Below are 21,771 nucleotides of genomic sequence, written 5' to 3' on the forward strand. Positions count from 1 at the left end.
CCTCTAAGACCCAGGGCTCTAAGAAGCCTTTGATGGCACCCCTTTACTTTTCTGGTTAGCAGAGCATATGCTTTGCAGCTTGGCATTCTAGGCTCTTTCCACCATGTGTTCCCAACTCATCTGCTTATACCTTAATCCAGCAACTACCCCATATGCAGCCTGTTCTCTACCTAAAGGCAACATTCTGGGACATAACTTGTAATCGTCCCCATTTGTGTCTTTGTGTATATTTTCTCTTAGTTGAAGTGGCCTTCCCCCACTCTGTTCCTCAAGATTACCTGTTTAACATCTGTCCACCTTTCAGAGAATATGCCATAGTACTCTTCCTTTAGACTCCTTTTTGCAAAGTCCCATACAAATCCTTTCTGGATTTCCTTTCCAAAATAGGATCTTTCTATCCTTTAAGTCTCTAAAAACACTTTCAGCAGTCTTTATCTTACCCTGGTCTTTCAAGTATTTGTTATACCCTGCTCGTGGCTATTTGTATACTTGTCTTAGCCCCTTATTTTGAAGCTGAATTATAGGTAAATTCTCCCTACACTTACTTATTAGCATTTCCGTAACAAAAATCCTAAAAAAAAGTATGTAGTCATATATGCTAATATAAGTATAGATTCTCTTTTAAAAAAGGGATACATACTGTAAGCTTCTCACACACATGGCCAATGCCACCTTATTCAACTGTGTATTTCCTATAGTAGTAATGTAGTACATTTCAAAGAAATATTCTTGATTTCATAACTGTTTTAAAATTTTGACTTAAGATATTTTTTCTTTAGAAATAGCTACCTCCATACTTTCCCAGCATAACCTATTTCTCATGAATAATCTCCTTGGCAAGAAGGGGTGAAGTTTCATTGTTATCATTGGTTTCTTGTCTACTAAAGTGATGGTATTTACCAGAGCATGCCTCATTCCTCATTCCTCTGATTCCTTACCACTCTCCTTGTCAAGTTAATGGGAGATATATACATATATATGTATTTGCTTGCTTTTTAGGGCCACACTCGCAGCATATGGAGAGTCGCAGGCTAGGGGTCCAATCGGAGCTGTAGCCACCAGCCTATGCCAGAGCCACAGCAACGCAGGATCCAAACCACATCTGCGACCTACACCACAGCTCACAGCAACGCCAGATCCTTAACCCACTGAGTGAGGCCAGGGATGGAACAGGAGTCCTCATGGATGCTAGTTGGGTTCGTTAACCACTGAGCCACGACGGGAAGTCCTTTTTGGTGGGAGATAAATACCAACTGGTCTAATCTCTTTTGTAAATGAATCCTCTTTTGCAGTTAAATGGTATGTGCAGTATATCTTGAAGAAAAGAATAAATGACTGAAAGAATGCATGCAAAACATGACTGCTACTAGGCATACCTTCTGTCACTGGATGTATTTCTGTCCAAATTCTATTTCTGCTGTGTCCGAGCTGAGAGACCTTGGGAAAGTCACATAACCTCTCTGAACTGTAGAAAACATGGACTAGATCCAAGTTTTCAAAGTTTTCTGTAAAGTTGAGGAACTCTTTCATCAAATGAAATCTTACTCAGACATGCATGATGTAAAACTAATGAAATCAGAGTCAGAAATAGTTTGGCTGAGAATTGGAGAAGGAGCTTTGGGGAATGAGGTATGAAAACCAACAGACAGGGTGACCTTGAAAGTCCATCCTACAATGAACTCCTTTGTTAACTACCTTTAATCAAAGAATACAGTTGAGGCTAGAAGATTCAAACTAGTACTAACTGGAGTTCTTGCTGTAGCACTGTGGGTTAAGAATCCAATCGCAGCAGCTTGGGTTGCTACAGAGGCACAGGTTTGATCCCTGGCCTGGCACAGTGGGTTAAAGGATCCAGCATTGCCACGGCTGCAGTGTAGGTCACAGCTGCAGCTCAGATTCAATCCCTGGCCCAGGAAATTCCATCTGCTGTGGGGTGGCCATTAAAACAAACAAACAAAAAACCCCTAACCGGTAGGGATTTCTAAAATTCTAATTGACTGAGAACATTAAAAATAAGAAACATAGGAGTTCCTTTGTAGTGCAGCAGGTTAAGAATTCAGTGTTATCACTGCAGTGGCTTGGGTCACTGTTGTGTGCAGATTTGATCTCTGACCTGGGAACTGCCACATGCCACTGGCGAGGCAAAAAAACAAAACACACACACACGCACAAACAGAAAATGACACATATTGGCTTGGGTCTGGAGAAATTGGAATCTTGTGCATTGCTTATAGGAATATAAAATGGCATGGCTGCTATGGAGAACAGTATGGTGGTTCCTCAAAAAATTAAGCAGAATTACTACATAATACAGCAATTCTACTTCTCAGTACACACCCAAAAGAATTTAAAGTAAGGACTGGAGCTCCCACTGTGGCACAGTGGGATCGGCAGCGTCTTGGGAGAGCTGGGACATGGGTTCAATCCCCAGCCCAGCACAGTGGGTTAAGGATCTGGCATTGCTGCAGCTATGGCTTAGTTTGCAGCAGTGACTCAGACCTGATCCCTGGCCTGGGAGCTCCATATGCCACAGGTAGCCAAAGAAATTAAAAAAATTAAAGTAAGTACTTGAACAGACATTTGTACACCCATATTCATAGCAGCAAAAAGTTCTATGTAGCCAAAGATGGAAGTAACCATTTACAGATGAATGAATAAATAAAATGTGGGCTACACCATACAATGGGATATTATTCAGCTGTTAAAAAGGAATGAAATTCTGAAACATGCTAAAACATGGATGAAATAAGCCAGACACAAAAGGACAAATATTGTAAGATTCCACACCTCATATTTATTTGAAATATCTGGAGTAATCAAATTCATAGAGATAGTAGAATAGTGGTTACCAACGGCTGGGAGGAGGGAGTAAAGGAGAATTAATGTTTAATGCATAACACTAATGTTTGAGTTCTAGATGATAAAAAAGTTCTGGAGATGGAGAGTGGTAATAGTTACACAGCAATGAGATCATACTTTTTGCCACTGAATTGTACACTTAAAAATGGTTAAGGACTTCCCACTTTGATGCTATGTTCTCTGCAGCACCAGGACGCAAGTTTGATCCCTGGCTGACACAGTAGCTTAAAAGGATCCAGCGCTGAAGCCGTGGCTAAGATCTGATCTCTGGCCAGGGACCTCCATATGCTGTGGGGCAGCCAAAAATGGAAAACAAAACAAAAAAAGAGGTTAAAATAGGGAGTTCTTTGTTGGTCTAGTGAGTGGTTAAGACTTGGTCCTTTCACTGCTGCAGCCCCAGCAGTGAAATCCCTGGTCTGGGGATTGAGATCTCACATCAAGCCATTGCATGGTGTGGCAAAAAAAAAAGAAAAAAAAAAGATTAAAATAGTAGCTTTTATATTATGTATATTTTAGCACAGTAAAAAAGAAAAAAATTAAAATGAAAGACAGAAATAGAATATATTTATCAGTATATATCAGAATGTATTTTGCAGTATAGAGAAAATCTACATAGTGCATATCATACCAAATGGATTTCAAGATAGCTAATGACAGAGTTCTCCTTTTTTTTTTTTTTTTTTGTCTTTTCTAGGGCCGCACCCGCGGCAGATGGAGGTTCCCAGGCTAGCGGTCCAATCGGAGCTGTAGCCGCTGGCCTACACCACAGTCACAGCAACACCAGATCCTTAACCCACTGAATGAGGCCAGGGTTTGAACCCTCAACCTCACGGTTCCTAGTCGTGTTTGTTAACCACTGCACCACGACAGGAACTCCGAGTTCTCCATTTTAATATATGGGATTTCTTGAATGCTGATCTGAGGCTAATGTTCACACTCACCAGAGACCTGCCCAGCGTTGAATTGATGGTCATCCCAGTGGCTTTTAAGACTAGATAGGTTGTTCCTTGTTCATGACAGGGGTCTCTGAAGTCTCCAGTTCTTTTTTTTTAATTTTTAAAATTAAACTATAGTTGATTTACAGTGTTGTGTCAATTTCTGCTATACAGCATAGTGACCCAGGCATACATATATATACATTATTTTTCTTGCATTATCTTCCATCATGTTATATCACAAGTACTTGGACACAGTTCCCTGTGCTGTACAGCAGGACCTCATTGCTTATCCATTCTAAATATATCAGTTTGCATCTACTAACCCCAAACTCCCAGTCCATCCCACTCTCTTGGCAACCACAAGTCTGTTCCCCAGATCTGTGAGTCTGTTTCTGTTCTATAGATAGGTTCATCTGTGCCATATTTTAGATTCCACATATAAATGATTTCATGTGGTATTTGTCTTTTTGTGAGTCTCCAGTTCTTTTCTTTTCCTTTCCTTTCCCTTCCCTTCCCTTCCCTTTCTCTCTTTTTCTTTCTTTCTCTCTTTCTCTCTCTCTCTCTTTCTCTCTTTCTCTCTTTCTTTTTTTTTTTTTTGTCTTTTTAGGGCCATACCTGCAGCATATGGAGGTTCCGAGGCTAGGGGTAGAATCAGAGCTATAGCCGCTGGCCTGTGCCACAGCCACAGCAACACAGGATCCAAGCCACGTCTGCGACCCACACCACAGCTCACGGCAATGCTGGATCCTTAACCCACCAAGCGAGGCCAGGGATTGAACCTGCAACTTCATGGTTGCTAGTCGGATTCACTTCCACTGTGCCATGATGGGAACTCCCCCAGTTCTTTTTTTTTTTTTTTTTTTTTTTTTTGTCTTTTTTTGCTATTTCTTGGGCCACTCCCGCCGCATATGGAGATTCCCAGGCTAGGGGCTGAATCGGAGCTGCAGCCACCAGCCTACGCAAGAGCCACAGCAACGCGGGATCCGAGCTGCATCTGCAACCTACACCACAGCTCACAGCAACGCCGGATCGTTAACCCACTGAGCAAGGGCAGGGACCGAACCCGCAACCTCATGGTTCCTAGTCGGATTCGTTAACCACTGCGCCACGACGGGAACTCCCCCCCCCCCCACCTCCCCAGTTCTTATTTTCTATCAGAAACCAGGAGAGAACCTCAGGAACAAAGTTAGGGACTGTGACCACACACCATCGCATGATCCAGCTGGCCTAGGGAAGCTTCTAGGAATCCAGAGTGGGCTCTGATAGCCCTGCATCAAACCGCAGAAGGAAACTCAGTCAGGGGAGCTCTGCCTGGGGCAGTGTTCAGCTATTGTGGCCATAATGTAAGGGAGTAATGTTGAGGCCACAACTTGGAGCTAGGGCTGACAGACACCTCCCAGGGACAGCATAGGTCCATAGGTTACAACTTGCCCTCTGTACTTGAGCTATTTCTGAAACCTCTTCCTGCTAGAAAATTAGCAGGCTTTCTTGTCATCTGCTATATATTAGTTTGGCTGTCCTAACGAAATACTATTAGGGTAAAAAGTTAGGCAGTTCAAGGCCAGTATGGCAGCTTTAAAACAGCCAGACCCAAGCTTTTGCTTTCTTTTATCTTTACTATCCTAGGGTGTGGTCCTTATCATCCAGATCCAGGATGTCTGGTTATATTTAGCAGCAAAATGGAGAAAAGGGGTTGGAAGACATGCTTTTCCTGTTTAAGGTTACAACCCCAAAGTTTCATATATCCCTCTGTTCCCATCCCCAAACCATGGAACAGTCATTCAAGGGAGCCTGGGTGATGGAATCAATTCTGAGTGTCTATATGTCTAGCTAAAATTCTAGGGTTCCCTTACTGAAGGAAAAAAGTTGGATGGAACTCCCTGATCTGAGTGTAACGTCTACTTAAAATATTGGTGATTGCTTGCACTCTCCCATCTAGGTAGATGCTCTGGATCTTGAGTATTGAGTCCATTCATCCCTCTTTATCTCCGACTGATCCTTTGGTTGTGGGTCTGTCTTCCAGTTACGTCCACGTGGATGCATTCTCAGAAGCACAGATTGGTTATGCTCTGAGATGCTCAGCTACCACCTAACCTGCAGGTTTATCTTCATTCCTGAGCATGACAGGACATCATATGGCTCACTTCATTGCCACACAAGCTTCCCTGAAGATCAGTGGAATAATTAAGTAAAAATTTCACACCTTGCTATGTGTTCCATAATGGGCATGTATATTTCCTATACATTAATTTAATAAGAAAACTATTATCCTCATTTTACCATGTGGTAATGGAGGCTCAGAGATGTTAAGTACCTTTCCCCAGGTAACTCAGTGGCAGAAGTGGGATATCATATTTTATTGTAAGGAAATTATTACAAATTCAAATCACTGCAATGTAAAGAAAGGTGTTTGAAGATTTCAGGGAATCCAGAGTGAAAAATAAACTACTTCTGGCTGGGATGGTCACAGATTAGAGAGGAAATGGACCATGCAGGACAGGTAAGACTCTAATAGATCTTGATATGACTAGTGTATTAACATTTTCCAGGAGCTCCCATCATGGCTTAGTGGTTAAGGAACCCGACTAGCATCCACGAGGATGTAGGTTCAATCCCTGGCCTTGCTCAGTGGGTTAAAGATCCAGTGTTGCTGTGAGCTCTGGTGTAGGTCGCAGATGCAGCTTGGATCCTGCGTTGCTGTGGCTGTGGCATAGGCTGGTGGCTACAGCTCTGATTCAACGCCTAGCCTGGGAACCTCCATATGCTGCGGGTGCGACCCTAAAAAGCAAAAAAAAAAAAAAACAGAAAGGAGTTCCTATCATGGATCAGTGGTTAACAAATCTGACTAGGAACCGTGAGGTTGTGGGTTTGACCTCTGGCCTCGATCAGTGGGTTAAGGATCCGGCGTTGCCATGAGCTGTGGTGTAGGTTGCAGACACAGCTCGGATCCTGCGTTGCTGTGGCTCTGGTGTAGACCAGCTGTAGCTCCGATTGGACCCCTAGCCTGGCAACCTCCATATACTGCAAGTGCAGCCCTAGAAAAAGCCAAAAAAAAAAAAAAAGTAATCTCCAGGCAAAATTCCTTCTTCCTTGGGGGATCTTAGTCTTTTTCTCTTAAGATCTTCAACTCTCTGGACGAGTCCCACCCACATTGTGGAGGGTAAACAGTTTTAATCAAAGTCTGCTGATCCAGAACCCTTCAGAGTGACATCTAGACTGGTTCTTACTGAACGTGTGGGTACCGTGCCAGCCAAGCTGACACATAAAAGTAACCATTACATCTAGAATCAGGAGAGGTGGACCTAGGTGAGCTTTCAATGCTAGATGGTTTCGCTTAATTAAATTATGAAATGTGTATAATAGACCTGAGGAATATTAGGCAGTCAAATTGTAATTCTCTTTCTCTGTTAGGAAGATTTTGAAAGTTTTTGAGTAATGGAGTAGGGTGATCAAAGCAGTACTTACAGAGATATTTTTGCTTCTAATGGTATGATGTATTAAAAAAGAATAAGGGACTTCCCGTCGTGGCGCAGTAGTTAACAAATCCGACTAGGAACCGTGAGCTTGAGGGTTCGATCCCTGGCCTTGCTCAGTGGGTTAACGATCCAGCATTGCCCTGAGCTGTGGTGTAGGTTGCAGACGCAGCTCGGATCCCGCGTTGCTGTGGCTCTGGTGTAGGCCGGTGGCTACAGCTCCGATTTGACCCCTAGCCTGGGAACCTCCCATATGCTGCCGGAGCAGCCCAAGAAATGGCAAAAAGACAAAAAAATAAATAAATAAATAAATAAAATAAAATAAAATAAAAAGGAATAAGAGGAGCTCTCTTATGATGCAGTGGGTTAAGGATCCAGTATTGTCACTGCAGTGGCTTAGGTTTCTGCTGTGGTGCAGGTTCGATCCCTGGTCCAGGAACTTTCACATGCTGCTGGTGTGACGTTTCCCCCTCACCGTCCCCCAAAAAAGAAATAAGAGAAGGAGAAGGGATATGAGTTAGAAAGCTATTGCCAGAGTTTCCATTGTGGCTGAGCAGAAATGAATCTGACTAGTATCCAGTAGTTTGGAGGTTTGACCCCTGGCCCTGCTCAGTGGGTGAAAGATCCAGTGTTGCTGTGGCTGTGGTTTAGGCTTTTAGCTGCACTCTGATTTTGGACCCCTAGCCCAGGAACGTCCATATGCCACACCTGTGGCACTAAAAAGCAAAAAAGAAAAGAAAAAAAGAAAAGAAAAAAAGTCATGGGTCAGGTATGAGGGAAGATTGATCACTTAATATATGTCAAGCATGAATTTATGCTTTAGATGCATGATCTCATTTAATACTATAACCACCCTAATAAAGTAAGTACTACTTGGAGTCCCCGTCGTGGCTCAGTGGTTAATGAATCTGACTAGGAACCATGAGGTTGCGGATTCGATCCCTGGCCTTGCTCAGTGGGTTAAGGATCCGGGGTTGCCGTGGGTTGTGGTGTAGGTTGCAGATGTGTCTTGAATCCTGCGTTGCTGTGGCTGTGGCGCAGGACCATGGCTACAGCTCCAATTTGACCCCTAGCCTGGGAACCTCCATATGCCGCGGGAACAGCCCTAGAAAAGGCAAAAAGACAAAAATAAAAATAAAAATAAAATAAAGTACTACTTGACCAATGAAAAACTGCTGTCTTCCCCCTGCCCCACCCCAAATGAATAAGATCTTGCAACTAGTAAATTGTGGAGATGGGATTCAACCCCAAGCCTGTCTGATTCCACCTATACTGTTATTAATGCAGGTGGCAGCAGTGAGCAGGCTATGACAGCAGTCCAGGAGGTGTTGACTGATGGTAGCTTGGACCAGGGCAGAGGCAAAGAGAAGGGGGTCAGCATTTGGATATATTTGCTTATGGTTTATATGTGAGATGTAAGGGGGAAATATGTGAATTTTAAAGTAGAATTTTTGTATTTCAATGGCAATATCTAACAGCTCTCAAAAGCATTAAGACTGGAGTGCAAGGGAGGGGATGATGCTGGAGACAGAGGCTTGAGAAACAGTCACAGTAATGCCACTAAGATGACTTTAAGGAGTTTCCAAAAATGTGTGTGTGGGGTGGGGGAAGATGCCAGCGTATAGCTAGAGAACATAATGGAGAGTGTTGGATCTTTAGCAACGGGAAGGTATAGAGGGTAGCAAGAAGAACCAAGAAAGATACCTGGGGGCATGGGATAGTTGTCATCAATTCCAATTCATTAGATTTCGTGTTTTGTGACTCAGCCTTTGAAAGAGAATGAATCAATATAGTACTATTACCGCTATTTTTGGAAGTCTCCCACTAATGGTGCTAATACTCTGTCTTATTTTTGATTAAAGCACTTGCTCTTTTGAATCATCAAGTTAAACATATGACAGTTGACAGAAGTTTGATTTGAAAAATTGGAAAGGTGATTGGTATACTTTTATCTTTTTAGTTCTTTTTGTTTCAAGCTGCTTAATTTGTACACATGAAAAATATGTTACATCCACCTGTGATGAGCTATTCTGTTCTTCCCACAGGCACTAACCTCATTCTTGTTTGGATTCTTTTTCTTCTTCTTCTTCTTTTTTTTAATTTTTTTTTATTTTATGTATAAAAACTAGGATTAATTTAGTGTTCACTTTTGGGCTTATAAATCCTTAATAGAAGTAAAACTGGCTTTCACTGGCTTTTCCTTTACATGTTCTAAAGACTCTGAATTATAGTTAAAAAATGAGTGTTACATAAGCAAGGCCCTTATGTGCAAACAGTAAATTCAAGATTTAGCTGCAGAATGAGAAGTCTTCTCTTTTACAGAAAGAAGCATTTAACTGTTCAGAATGTGCCACATCTGCACCGATGGGCTCAAGGTGTGCAGACCCTGGGGAAGTATAGGGTGTTCCGCAAATGTCTCCCGACTTACTGTGATCTGGACTTTTTCCTCATCCCTGGGTCAGTAACCGTCTCTCCTTGGTTGCATCTCCTCAGCCATGATCACCACTGTGCAAGCTCATGGTTATAATTTGATCAGTCCTCTGCATCCCTTACCTTGTCGAGTGTCTGCTTACACTCTTCCTACTTTGCAGCCCACACAGCTTCTCTTCGTCCTGAGAATGCTTCCCATTCCTACTCTTAACCTTCTTCCTACTGCTTCGTAGGAAGCACTAAACTTAACATGTTTAGTGACTGAAAGCCTGCTTACATGACTCTCATCGTCAAGAAATATCCTCTAGGAGTTCCCGTCGTGGCACAGTGGTTAACGAATCCGACTAGGAACCATGAGGTTGCGGGTTCGGTCCCTGCCCTTGCTCAGTGGGTTAACGATCCGGCGTTGCCGTGAGCTGTGGTGTAGGTTGCAGATGCGGCTCGGATCCTGCGTTGCTGTGGCTCTGGCGTAGGCCGGTGGCTACAGCTCCGATTCAACCCCTAGCCTGGGAACCTCCATATGCTGCAGGAGCAGCCCAAGAAATAGCAAAAAGACCAAAAAAAAAAAAAAAATAGATAAATAAAGAGTTGTTAAAAAAAAAAAAAAGAAATATCCTCTAATGCACAATGGATTCCAGACTGAAAGTTTTTTTAAATTTTTTTATTACTTTTTTTTTTTTTTTATTTCTTTGGGGCCTCGCCGATGGCCTGTGGAAGTTCCTGGGTCTGGGATTAAACCCATGACACAGCAGTGACCCAAACCACTGCAGTGACAACACCGGATCCTTAATCTGCTGCATCACAAGAGAATTCCCCAGCCTGAAGATTTTTAAATTTAGAAGCTTCATGTTTCAAAAGCTGCATTTGTATATCCTCTCACCAGCTCTAATTAGCATAAAATGGAGGACTTGAGTGAACGTGTAATAGCCACAGCCAGAGTTGAGAGCTTATGGTATGCCAAGCATTTTATATATTTTAACTTGTTTAATCCTTATGACAAAATTCTATGAAGCAGATATTACCAACCTGTCCACTTTACAGATGGGGTAACTGAGTCCTAGACTCTTTAATTAACATGGCCAAGGTAATGCAGCCAGAAATTGGATTCGAACTCATGCTGTGTGGCTCCACAGTCCACAGAGAGCCCCTGCCCACCTCTGCCTCTCCTTCCTCACGTGAACATCTTCACACTGACTTGTGGTAGCCAGGCGTTCCGGTGGGATAACTCATGGTTGTGCAGGACAACCCACACTTTGCAGGATGTTTCACATCCCCAGCTTCTGGCCCCGAGTGTTGGTAGCTCATTGCCCTGCACTGTCTATGTCCCTGAGAAATCAAAAGCACCCTCATCCATCTCCAAATGCTGCTCAATTCATTGTCCCCAGTCAAGAATCACAGGCGGAAATGTCTATATAAAAACATGCAATACATCCATATTCTATCTGTTATGTATCTCACAGCTTTTCTAAAAGTTTCGTAAGTTTTTTATTTTTATTTTATTTTATTTTATTTATTTATTTATTTATTTATTTTTTTGTCTTTTGTTGTTGTTGTTGTTGTTGCTATTTCTTGGGCTGCTCCCTCGGCACATGGAGGTTCCCAGGCTAGGGGTTGAATCGGAGCTGTAGCCACCGGCCTACGCCAGAGCCACAGCAACTCGGGATCCGAGCCGCATCTGCAACCTACACCACAGCTCATGGCAACGCCGGATCGTTAACCCACTGAGCAAGGGCAGGGACCAAACCCGCAACCTCATGGTTCCTAGTCGGATTCGTTAACCACTGCGCCACGACGGGAACTCCTCGTAAGTTTTTTATAAATATAATAACTTTAAAACCACACAGCAACACAACTGATAGGGAAAGACAAAGATCAGGTGATGAGAATGAGGTAATTCTGAAATGTGTTTGTAGTGTTCCTCTTTATTATTTGGGAATAAACAATTTTGAGCCTAAGAGATCTCTGATAGTTTGACAGTCATTATTAAGATAAACACTATCGTTTACCCATCTGTCTAGCAAACATTTTTTTTGCACAGTGCACAGGTAAACTTGACTTCAGCCTGGGCCAAATCTCAGAGTCATGCATCTGAAAGTCAGGATTTTTCCCATGTTTAGTTTTGGCTGTCAAATTCAGACCATCAGGCTTGTTGCCCTTTTACCAGCATCAACCCTTCCTCAGGGAAACCATAACAAGTACAAATATTTAGTAGAATAAAAAGGAATCGAGGGCTTTTGTATTTTCTAAAGTATGCTAGGTCTACTTCACTAGACTTTGCTCAATTAGAGCTAAATCTCCAAGGTCATCGCACAGCTCAGTCACCTCACAAGGTTGCACTGTGGACCCTGAACTCCATTTTTAAATGACTCTTTTGCAGGGATGTTATGACAGTGCTCTGAGCTGTGCAGGAGGAGGAATCCATTTACTTAAGGAGGAAAAAGGGTCAATGATAAGATGTATCCTGAAATAGATAGGCCTAGAAGTCCCCACCCCCACCCCAATTTGGTTCACTTATTAAATAGCCTACTAGTCTTAAACAAAATATTGTATAATCTTAGTCAACATTTTAGTTACTGTCCACACCAGGTAAAAACGTTAGGTTTTGTTCTTACCCTCTTTTGTCTGTTACATATCTGTTTTGCAGCATGCTGCTACAGCTTGGACAACACAGTACATGAGATATTTTAATGTCCCTGATGACCTAAAATTTAGGCCTTTTATTATTAGATCTATTTAATGATGATGTGGAGATTTAAAATAAGAATTTCCCTTTGACAGCTGTGAAATGAGAGACAAACCTACATACGCTGGTATAGCCAAGTGTTGAAATACATAATCTAGGCAAAATGAAAGCAATTCACAAAAAAATGTTCTGCTAGTTTCTTAAAATCTGCTTTATGGAAATTGCCTTAAAATATTTTTATTCCTAAGAAATAAGGCAGAATGTACTTTAAAAAGTAGTTTATCCGTAGTATGAGTGTGCATTTTTATTTCATTTAAGAAATCAACTATGCCAAACATTTTTACTTATCCTTTGCCCTTTTCCTGACTACGGGTTAGAGGTAGTTAAGAGATCAGAGTTTTGCTAGCACTTTCCAGACCCTTTTTGTGAAGGAAGATGGCAATCTTCTGCAACTGGGAGTTTTGGTGGCTTACTGCCAGGGGAGTTTGCTCAGTCTGATCTGTGGAAAGAAGCAAACTATTGGATCTGAGTAGCTAAGAGGTTTCAGAATTCTTCATGAGAGTGAAAATGGTACTTCTTAACGTGTAAGAGTCATCTTGGTTGCATTAGTGGGAAAAATGAAGTGCACTTAAAAGTTTTTTGGGTTTTTTTTTTTATCTACAAAAGATCCAATGGATTAAGGGGAGACTTGCATTTTATTTCAGTTGTTTTCAAAAGATACTGAATTTTTTCAATATTGCAATTATTATACCTAAACAAATTCTCTTTCACAACTGAGCCTGACTTCCAATGGTGCCAGTGTTGCCAATGAAATAATAATGTTTACACAAGTGCTATAGGTAAGAGCAGGACATAAGCTAAACTGAAGTTGTGAAGAGATGGAGTTAGATGAAATGAAATAATTTAAAGAAAGACGAAAACTTCCAATAAAATAGGCTTAACTGTACATGATGGGATAAATCTAGCAAAGAGAAAGTAAGTGAGAAAAAGTTCAAAAAAAAAAAAAAAGCATAGACATGCTTGCCAGTGAAATATGGCGCTTAACTACAATTTGAAGATTAGATAGATACATACATACATACATACACACACAAATACACAAATATAATTAACTGGATTAATGAATCAAGTATTTTGGTAATTAGAGAAAAAAAGACAAATCTTGTAATCCAAAGGAAGTTTGGGTTCAAATTTCATAAATTGGTTAAATTCATCATTTAATTATTCATTTCTTCATATTACATTGCATGTATTGTCTTAGGTTGTGTTTTGAAAAGCAAACCAGAACCAAAATTCCATTTCACAGATCTGAAAATTAAAACCACAATACATTTAAACATTAAAGGTCTCAAAACTACTACATGAAAAACCAACAAGCTACGTCATTTTTTTGAGATAAGCACATGGTTTAGGGCATGGAGTAGAGGAACCAACATTGGCTGTAGAGTTCAGTCAGTGTTCCAGTCATCGTTCTGCCAACCCTGTTCAGGCCATTTAGTCTCTCCAATGACACTTTTCCATGTGATCCCTTACTGGAGTAATAACTACTCAGAGTTGTAAAGATTGAGAGGTATAAGTATTTGTAAAGCATTAAGCATAATTATTTCTAGATAGATTTTTTTTATTTTTTAAATTATTTATTTTTGTCACTTTAGGGCCACACCCACAGCACATGGAGGTTCCCAGGCTAGAGGGAGAATTGGAGCTGTAGCTGCTGGCCTACATCACAGCCACAGCAATGCAGGATCCGAGTTGTGTCTTTGACCTACACCACAGCTCAGGGACACTATGCTGGATCCTTAACCCACTGAGCAAAGCCAGGGATTGAACCCATGTCCTTGGGGAATACTAGTCGGGTTCATTAACTGCTGAGCCACGATGAGAACTCCATATATATATATATGGTTTTTGTTGATTTTTTTTTTTTTTTTGACTTTTAGGCCCTCACCAGTAGCATATGGACGTTCCCAGGCTACAGGTTGAATCTGAGCTATAGCCGCTGGCCTACGCCAGAGCCACAGCAATGCAGGATCTGAGCCACGTCTACAACCTATACCACTGCTTACAGCAATGCCAGATCCTTAACCCACTGAGCGAGGCCAGGGATCAAACCCTCGTCCTCATGGATGCTAGTCAGATTCATTAGCTCTGAGCCATGACGGGAACTCCTGTTTTTTTTTTTTAAATGGCTACATTCTCTTCCTTATTACACACACACATACTCTTTTCATATTTAATTCATGTTAAAGAAAATATTTTGAGGTTTTTCGTGAACTTTTTTTTTTGTCTACTCACTTCAAAACAATTTATATAATAAAAGTCCAGTTTAGCACAATATTGGACTGTGCTTCAGCTTTTCATTTCATCATTGGGATTGACTGGTATATGATACTCAACATGTATGAGGCAGATATTACACCTAGGTTCTTTTGTATCTATGAAATTGTGCAAATTTTAAAAATTTTGTATGTGAAAATGGTTACTTTTCTTACAAAATACATATGTCTCAGAGTTCCCGTCATGGTGCAGTAGTTAATGAATCCGACTAGGAACCATGAGGTTGTGGGTTCGATCCCTGGCCTTGCTCAGTGGGTTAACGATCCGGCGTTGCCATGAGCTGTGGTGTAGATTGCAGACGTGGCTCAGATCCTATATTGCTGTGGCTGTGGTGTTTGTTGGCAGCTATAGCTCTGATTCAATCCTTAGCTTGGGAACCTCCATATGCCTTGGGTTCAGCCCTAAAAAAGCCAAAAAAACAAAAAAACAAAAAACCCCCAAAAAACCATATGTCTTTTTTCTTCTTGTTGCCTCACAGAGTCAAGTACCTTACATAAAACTTCTTGTACTCTAGTGGCAATGCCTATAGCAAACCAGAAAGTCTTACAACTGGAATCAGAAACCCAGTGGTCTCCATAGATACACCTTTTGAAAGTCAAGATCTCTAACAATGTATGAATAATACAAGTAAATACTTTATTGTGGTAATTTTAATGAATTAACAGTTGTATTTTCTCAGCATGTTACCAGTTTGAATATGCTTTACTTATGATAACATATTTTTAATGATAATTAAATGCAATAAACACATATTTTCCAACTCAAAAATAGAAGAGAGGAGTTCCTATTGTGACTCAGTGGGTTAAGAACCCAACATAGTGTCCATGAGGATACAGGTTTGATCCCTGGCCTCTCTCAGTGGGCTAAGGATCTGGCATTGCAGCAAGCTGTGATGTAGGTTGCAGATGAGGCTCGGATTTGGCACTGCTATGGCTGTGGCATAGGCCAGCAGCCACAGCTCCCATTCAACCCCTAGCCTGGGAACTTCTATATGCTATGGGTGTGGCCCTAAAAAAGACAAATAAATAAATAGAGAAAATGTCATTTATATTTAAAACTTTTGAAACTATGGTGCATATTCAAACATTATTGGCCATTGTCCAAAATGATAATTTTATTAATCTGTTTTTAAAAGTTGCCATGGAGGAGTTCCCGTTGTGGCGCAGTGGTTAACGAATCCGACTAGAAACCATGAGGTTGCGGGTTCGGTCCCTGCCCTTGCTCAGTGGGTTAACGATCCGGCGTTGCCGTGAGCTGTGGTGTAGGTTGCAGACGCGGCTCGGATCCCGCGTTGCTGTGGCTCTGGTGTAGGCCGGTGGCTACGGCTCCGATTCAACCCCTAGCCTGGGAACCTCCATATGCCGCAGGGGCGGCCCAAGAAATAGCAAAAAGACAAAAAAAAAAAAAAAAAAAAAAAAAAGTTGCCGTGGAGGTCCCTTGTGGCTCAGCAGTTTAAGGATCCAGTGTTGTCACTGCTATGGCTCTGGTTATAGCTATGGCAAGCATTTGAGCGCTAGCCCAGGAAGTTTCCCATGCTGTGGGTACAGCCCCCTCCCCACCCAAAAAAAGAGTTGCCATACCAATATTTTAGTGCCAAATGGAAGCTTCATACACATTTGTTTTTCTACTAAAAATTGTATTATTACCATACTGGATTCTTTACATGTATAAAAACATTTCCTACTATGGAAGAAATTTGGAGATATCATTACTAGTTTTTTTTTTTTTTTTTTTTTTTTTTTTTTAAGGGTCACAACCACAGCATATGGAAGTTCCCAGCTAGGGGTTGAATGGGAGCTGTAGCTGCTGGCCTATGCCACAGCCACAGCAACGCCAGACCCAAGCTGCGTCTGCAACCTACATTGCAGCTTGCTGCAACGCCGTATCCTTAACCCACTGAATGAGGCTAGGCATCGAACCCACATCCTCATGGACACTATGTCGGGTTCTTAACCTACTGAACCACAATGGGCACTTCTACTAGTTTCATTTTTTTCCAACCAAATAAAAGCTGCTGGTCTTTCAGCATCTACTGTGTGCAAAACACACTGCTATAGATGCCACACACATATACTTGCTATCTTGGCAACAGTCCTGCAGTGACAGAGATTGCTGGTAGCCCTCCCATCACAAAGTGCAGTCACCATGCCGGTGAAAGTGGCCATGCAATGTAGTTGGCCAATCAGATCTAAAAGGAAGTTACTAGGATGGTTCAAGAAAATCTCTTTTTTAAGGAAACCCAGCTCAGCTGACACGCTTTCTTCTACCCATCACTTCTACCAAAGCAAACCTACAATATATGAGGTGAAATAGCTCATTACCAGTTGACAAGCGCACATTAAGATTGGCTGAACAAAAAACCAAGAGAGAGCCTCATGTTCTTAATGACATCATAAAACTTAAGAGTGGACAAATGAGGGAGGCCTGCCTTGGACTGCCTACCACTGACATAGGTGGTAAAAATAACCCTTGTTTTTCAGGTTTCTTATTCACGGATGAATGCAACTCTCAACTGACTCACCTGCAAAGAGAATGTTGAGCTTTCAGTATCTAAGAGGAGGCAACCCAGCTGGTAGAAAATAGGATAATCATTTGATACATAGGTTTCAGAATCATTAATGATCTGATTTAAAAGTGCTTAGAGAATTTTGGATTTTAAATGTTATATACTGTGGGGAAGGTACCATGTTAGGGGCTATTGAAACATTTCCCTTGATTTTATTATATTTCTACCTTGGGCAAGTGTCTTTAATCCTGGTCCTCCGTTTATTTTTCTTTAATATAAGAGAATCATATTAGATTATTTCTAAGATTCTTTGCATTGAGAACTATTAGAATGCTGTACATACTGGCCTGTAATGAGACAACAACAACTTGGCCCTCAAATGCATAATTCTTGGCAATATTATGAATACTTGTGAGCCATAAATGTTTGCAGTACAGAATGTAATACACAGGAGTCACATTTTACCTACGAGAGAAATAGTCTAAACAGACATGTAGTGTTATACTCTGTAGTAAGGTTTAACAGAAAAGTTAAAGAAATGAAATCACTAAAAGAATGTGGACTCAGCCTTGAATTTTACTTTTCTATACAGAGTATGCTTTTTTAGAAGAAAAATGAACAAAAGTGCTATTCAAGTACAATACAGAGTATAGTAAAAGCTCTCTTATCCAACACTGATAGATGACTGGTGGATTGAAAAAGTCAATTAAAGCAGAGAAATTTTTAAAATGATGCTACATGCCTTAAAGTTAAAATAAGTTGAAATACAATTGTACCGTTGACCCCTGAACATTAGGGGTTTGAACTGTACAGACCCACTTACATGCACATTTTTTTCAATAGTAAGTACTGCTATACTCTGTGATTCTTGGGTAATTGAATCCATGCGTTTGATACAGAGGGTGGATACCAAGGAACTGGCATATATGGAGGATTATATATGCAGTTATAAATTCTTCTTGGATTTCCCACTGTGTCGCTGGCCAGCTCCCCTAGCCCGTGCTTTGTTCAAGGGACAACTGTATTTCCTTTGTCAGTCTTTTGAAATACACAGTATTTGTAGATTTTTACTTTTCTAGGCTTTTGCAGTTTTCTTGTTTATGGCTAATTTGATAACAATTTCTTTTTTCCTTTTTTTCCCTTTTTTTTTTTTTTTTTTTTTTTAGGGCCACATCTGCAGCATGTGGAAGTTCTCAGGTTAGGGGGCAAATCTGAGCTGTTGCTGCTGGCCTAACCACAGCCACAGCAACAAGGGATCCAGGCCGCATCAGCGACCTACACCACAGCTCACGGCAATGCAGGATCTTTAACCCACTGAGAGAGGCCAGGGAAGGAACCCGCGTCCTCATGGATACTAGTCGGGTTCATTACCACTGAGCCACAATGGGAACTCCCGATAGCAATTTCTTTAGTGACTTCGTTTCACATTCCATTGGTTGATATAGTAATTAATTAACATAATTACAAGTTCAACTGGTATGAGGAGGCCTCAGGAAAATGCAGATGACTACACAAGCATGCAACTTGTAGTGGGAGCAGAAGCTCACAATTATATAAAAGGAAATTCTACTAGTGTTGGTCATATACCATGCTCTGGGCTTGTTTTAAAGAGGGAATGAGGAGCATCAATTAATCTGGAGAATTAAGTGGATGTCATAAGAGCTCCTGTGTGCCCATCATCAATGATAGATACTGCGTAATAAGATGTTAAGCTATTTTACTTGCTGTTTTAGAACACTGGTCTTTGGAGACCAGTGAACTGAATATGAAAATGATGTTCACACTAACATCTAGATGCTGTCACCTCGTTATCCTTCTCATCTTGTTCTTACAAGCAAATTCCTCCCTTTAAGATATTTTGCTAATTGGCTTTCTTATGTTTTCCTCTGTGCCCTATTCTCTGCTTTGTTTTTGTTCCAAGTATCCTAGTTCCTACAGTCTGCACAGGGACTGGAGCCCTGTCCCTAAACCCTAATTCCCATGGATGGGCTTGCTGTGGATTATGCCTCTGGATTCAGATCTAGGTTCTAAGTCTATTTTGCTTTGTGACCTTGGACTATACTTATTATATTACTTGGTCTCCATTTTCTTTTCTGAAAAAGAAAGAACATTTAGTTTGCAAGTTTGTTAGAAGATTTAAATGATCATAGGAAGCTCTAGCAGTGTGCTTGGCATAAGTAGGCTATGAAATGCTTGTTTTCTTCCCATTTCTTTGACTTCACATTCCCAACTCAGAGCTCTGACCACTTCCAGGATGGCCTGTTTGAATGCCCTAGAGGTTGACCACCTGCTTGCCAGGATCTTTGCCCCTTAAGAGCTCAGAAGATCTGCTTGCTTGTCCATACTCTCCCCTGCTAACCACTGAAGAGATTTCCCTGGAGCATTGAGCTGGTCCCTAGTCCCACTGCTCAGCTTGGGCAACCATCCAATTACCATCACTCCCTCAGCATCCATTCTCTCCACCTCTGAATTTCTCTATAAGGGTTTTTGTCATTCAACATAGATTAAACATTTGCTGGCATATTAGTCAGGGTTCTCCAGAGAAACAGAACACAGAACACACATACAGAGAGAGACAGATTGATTATAAAGAATTGGTTCATGTGATCATGGAGCCTGGGAAGTCACAAGATCTGTAGGTGGCAAGGTGGAGACCTAAGAGAGCTGATAGCGTGGTTCCAGCCCCCAAACCAGGAGACTTGAGACTCAAGAAGAGCCAGTGTTTGACTTTGAGCGTGAAGGCAGGAGAAGACTGAAGTCCCAGCTCAAGGCAGTCTGCGGAGAAGTCCCTCATTCTCCTAGGAGGGTGTCTCTTTGTTCTATTCAGGTCTTGAATTGGATGAGGCCCACCCACTTTGAGGAGGGCAAGGTGCTTAACTCGGTTTACCCATTCCAATGTTAATCTCACCTAAAAACACACTCACAGGCACATCCAGAATAATGTTTGACCAAATATCTGGGCATCCTATGGCCAAGTTGACACATACAATTAACCATCACACTGGGCACTGTGCTGGCCATTGTTCATTTTCTGGTCGTTATTTCTGGCCTTAGAGACGTCACTGCCCTTCTTTGACAGCCTCATGTTCCCACCTGTGCTCTTGACCTTGTCCTTTTCTGCTCCTGAGAGCCCCCTGCCCCATACCTCTCTCACACCTTCAGTTTTCCCCCACTTTTTCTCTACCTAAAAACATGTTCAGGTTTTTCCTTTACTTTAAAATAAAGGTTCTCTTTGGTCCTTTGAGCTACCATCCCATTCTCTTTTTTTAGCACAAAAAAGAGAAGTTTATATTCTCTGGCTTCTGTCATTCACTAAAACCCCTGGTGATCTAATTCACCTTATTTCTTCTGTCTTTATATTCTTTATAAAAGTCAGCAATGGCTTTCTCAAATCTAATAGCTTTTGTTCAGTCTGCTCTTTGATATGCCATTAGTTTTTGAAAAAATATATTCTCCTTTCGGAAATTCTCTTTTCTCTTTGCTTTGTCAAGTTCCTGGTTATCCACTTTGTTCTCTGCTAATTTGGGGGGTTTCTCTTTCTTGTCTTGTCCAATTAGGTAATGTCCCTCATTGCATTTTGAACTTCTTTTAGGCATTTATCAAATTCCACTCCATGTCTTAGTTATTTCTGTTGCACAGGTTTAAAAGGGAAGCACCGAGCCCCACCACTTATTCCTTTTCCCTGCTTTATTTTTTTTCCAGATCACTTATCACTATCTCACAAAATATGGAGTTTACATATTTATTCTCTCTCTCTCTGTCCTTTTCCCCATATGGGCAAAGATTTGGGACTGTATTTTCATTAACACAACATCCAGAGCAGCAACTAATGTTCAACTAATTGTTATTGAATTATTACAAGGATTAATGTATAGGGCTGTTCAGTGCATCATTTATAAAACATCTAGAAATATCTAGTAATAAGAAAAAATAAATCATGATATATATCCATGGGATGGAATATTATGCACTTATTAAAAGTCATATTTTAAAAATTATTTAATGAAAAATATTCACATTATTTTAGGTGGGAAAAAAGCAGGATAGAAAAAAAATACACAAAAGATCCTAATCTTACTTAAAATATAAAGGAAGAGATATATACTAAAATGTTATTAGTGGCTATGTCTGTGAGTTTGATTAAAAGTGACTTGGCCTCTTTTATTTTTGCATTTTGTAAATTTTTGACAAATTCTTTTTTTTTTTTAATTTTTATTTCCTCAATACAAACTTTTTTTCCCTACTGTACAGCATGGTGACATACTCTTTTAAAACAAAACAAAACAAAAATTTGAAGTGGAGTTCCTATCGTGGCTCAGTGGTTAACGAACCTGATTAGCATCCATGAGGATGTGGGTTCGATCCCTGACCTTGCTCAGTGGGTTAAGAATCAGGTGTTGCTGTGAGCTGTGGTGTAGGTCGCAGATTTGGCTCAGATCCTGTGTTTCTGCGGCTGTGGCGTAGGCTGGCAGCTACAGCTCCAATTCGACCTCTAGCCTAGGAACCTACATATGCTGCCAGTGCGGCCCTAAAAAGACAAAAAAA

At 41.0% G+C, this 21,771-nt stretch overlaps 1 long non-coding RNA gene across 1 annotated transcript in view; it reads left to right on the forward strand.

Moving 5' to 3' along the window:
• Positions 1–21,771, forward strand: part of LOC102165198 (uncharacterized) — a 101,467-nt gene that overhangs the window by 72,269 nt on the left and 7,427 nt on the right. The window contains 1 exon segment of the long non-coding RNA NR_201386.1: positions 5,821–5,980. This is a non-coding gene — a long non-coding RNA (uncharacterized LOC102165198).

This window comes from Sus scrofa, chromosome 11 (genome assembly GCF_054392235.1).
Source record: "Sus scrofa isolate SSC_HxYL_T2T_F1_AM1 chromosome 11, Sscrofa_HxYL_maternal_Yorkshire_Landrace_v2.0, whole genome shotgun sequence".
Classification (NCBI taxonomy): Eukaryota; Metazoa; Chordata; class Mammalia; order Artiodactyla; family Suidae; genus Sus; species Sus scrofa.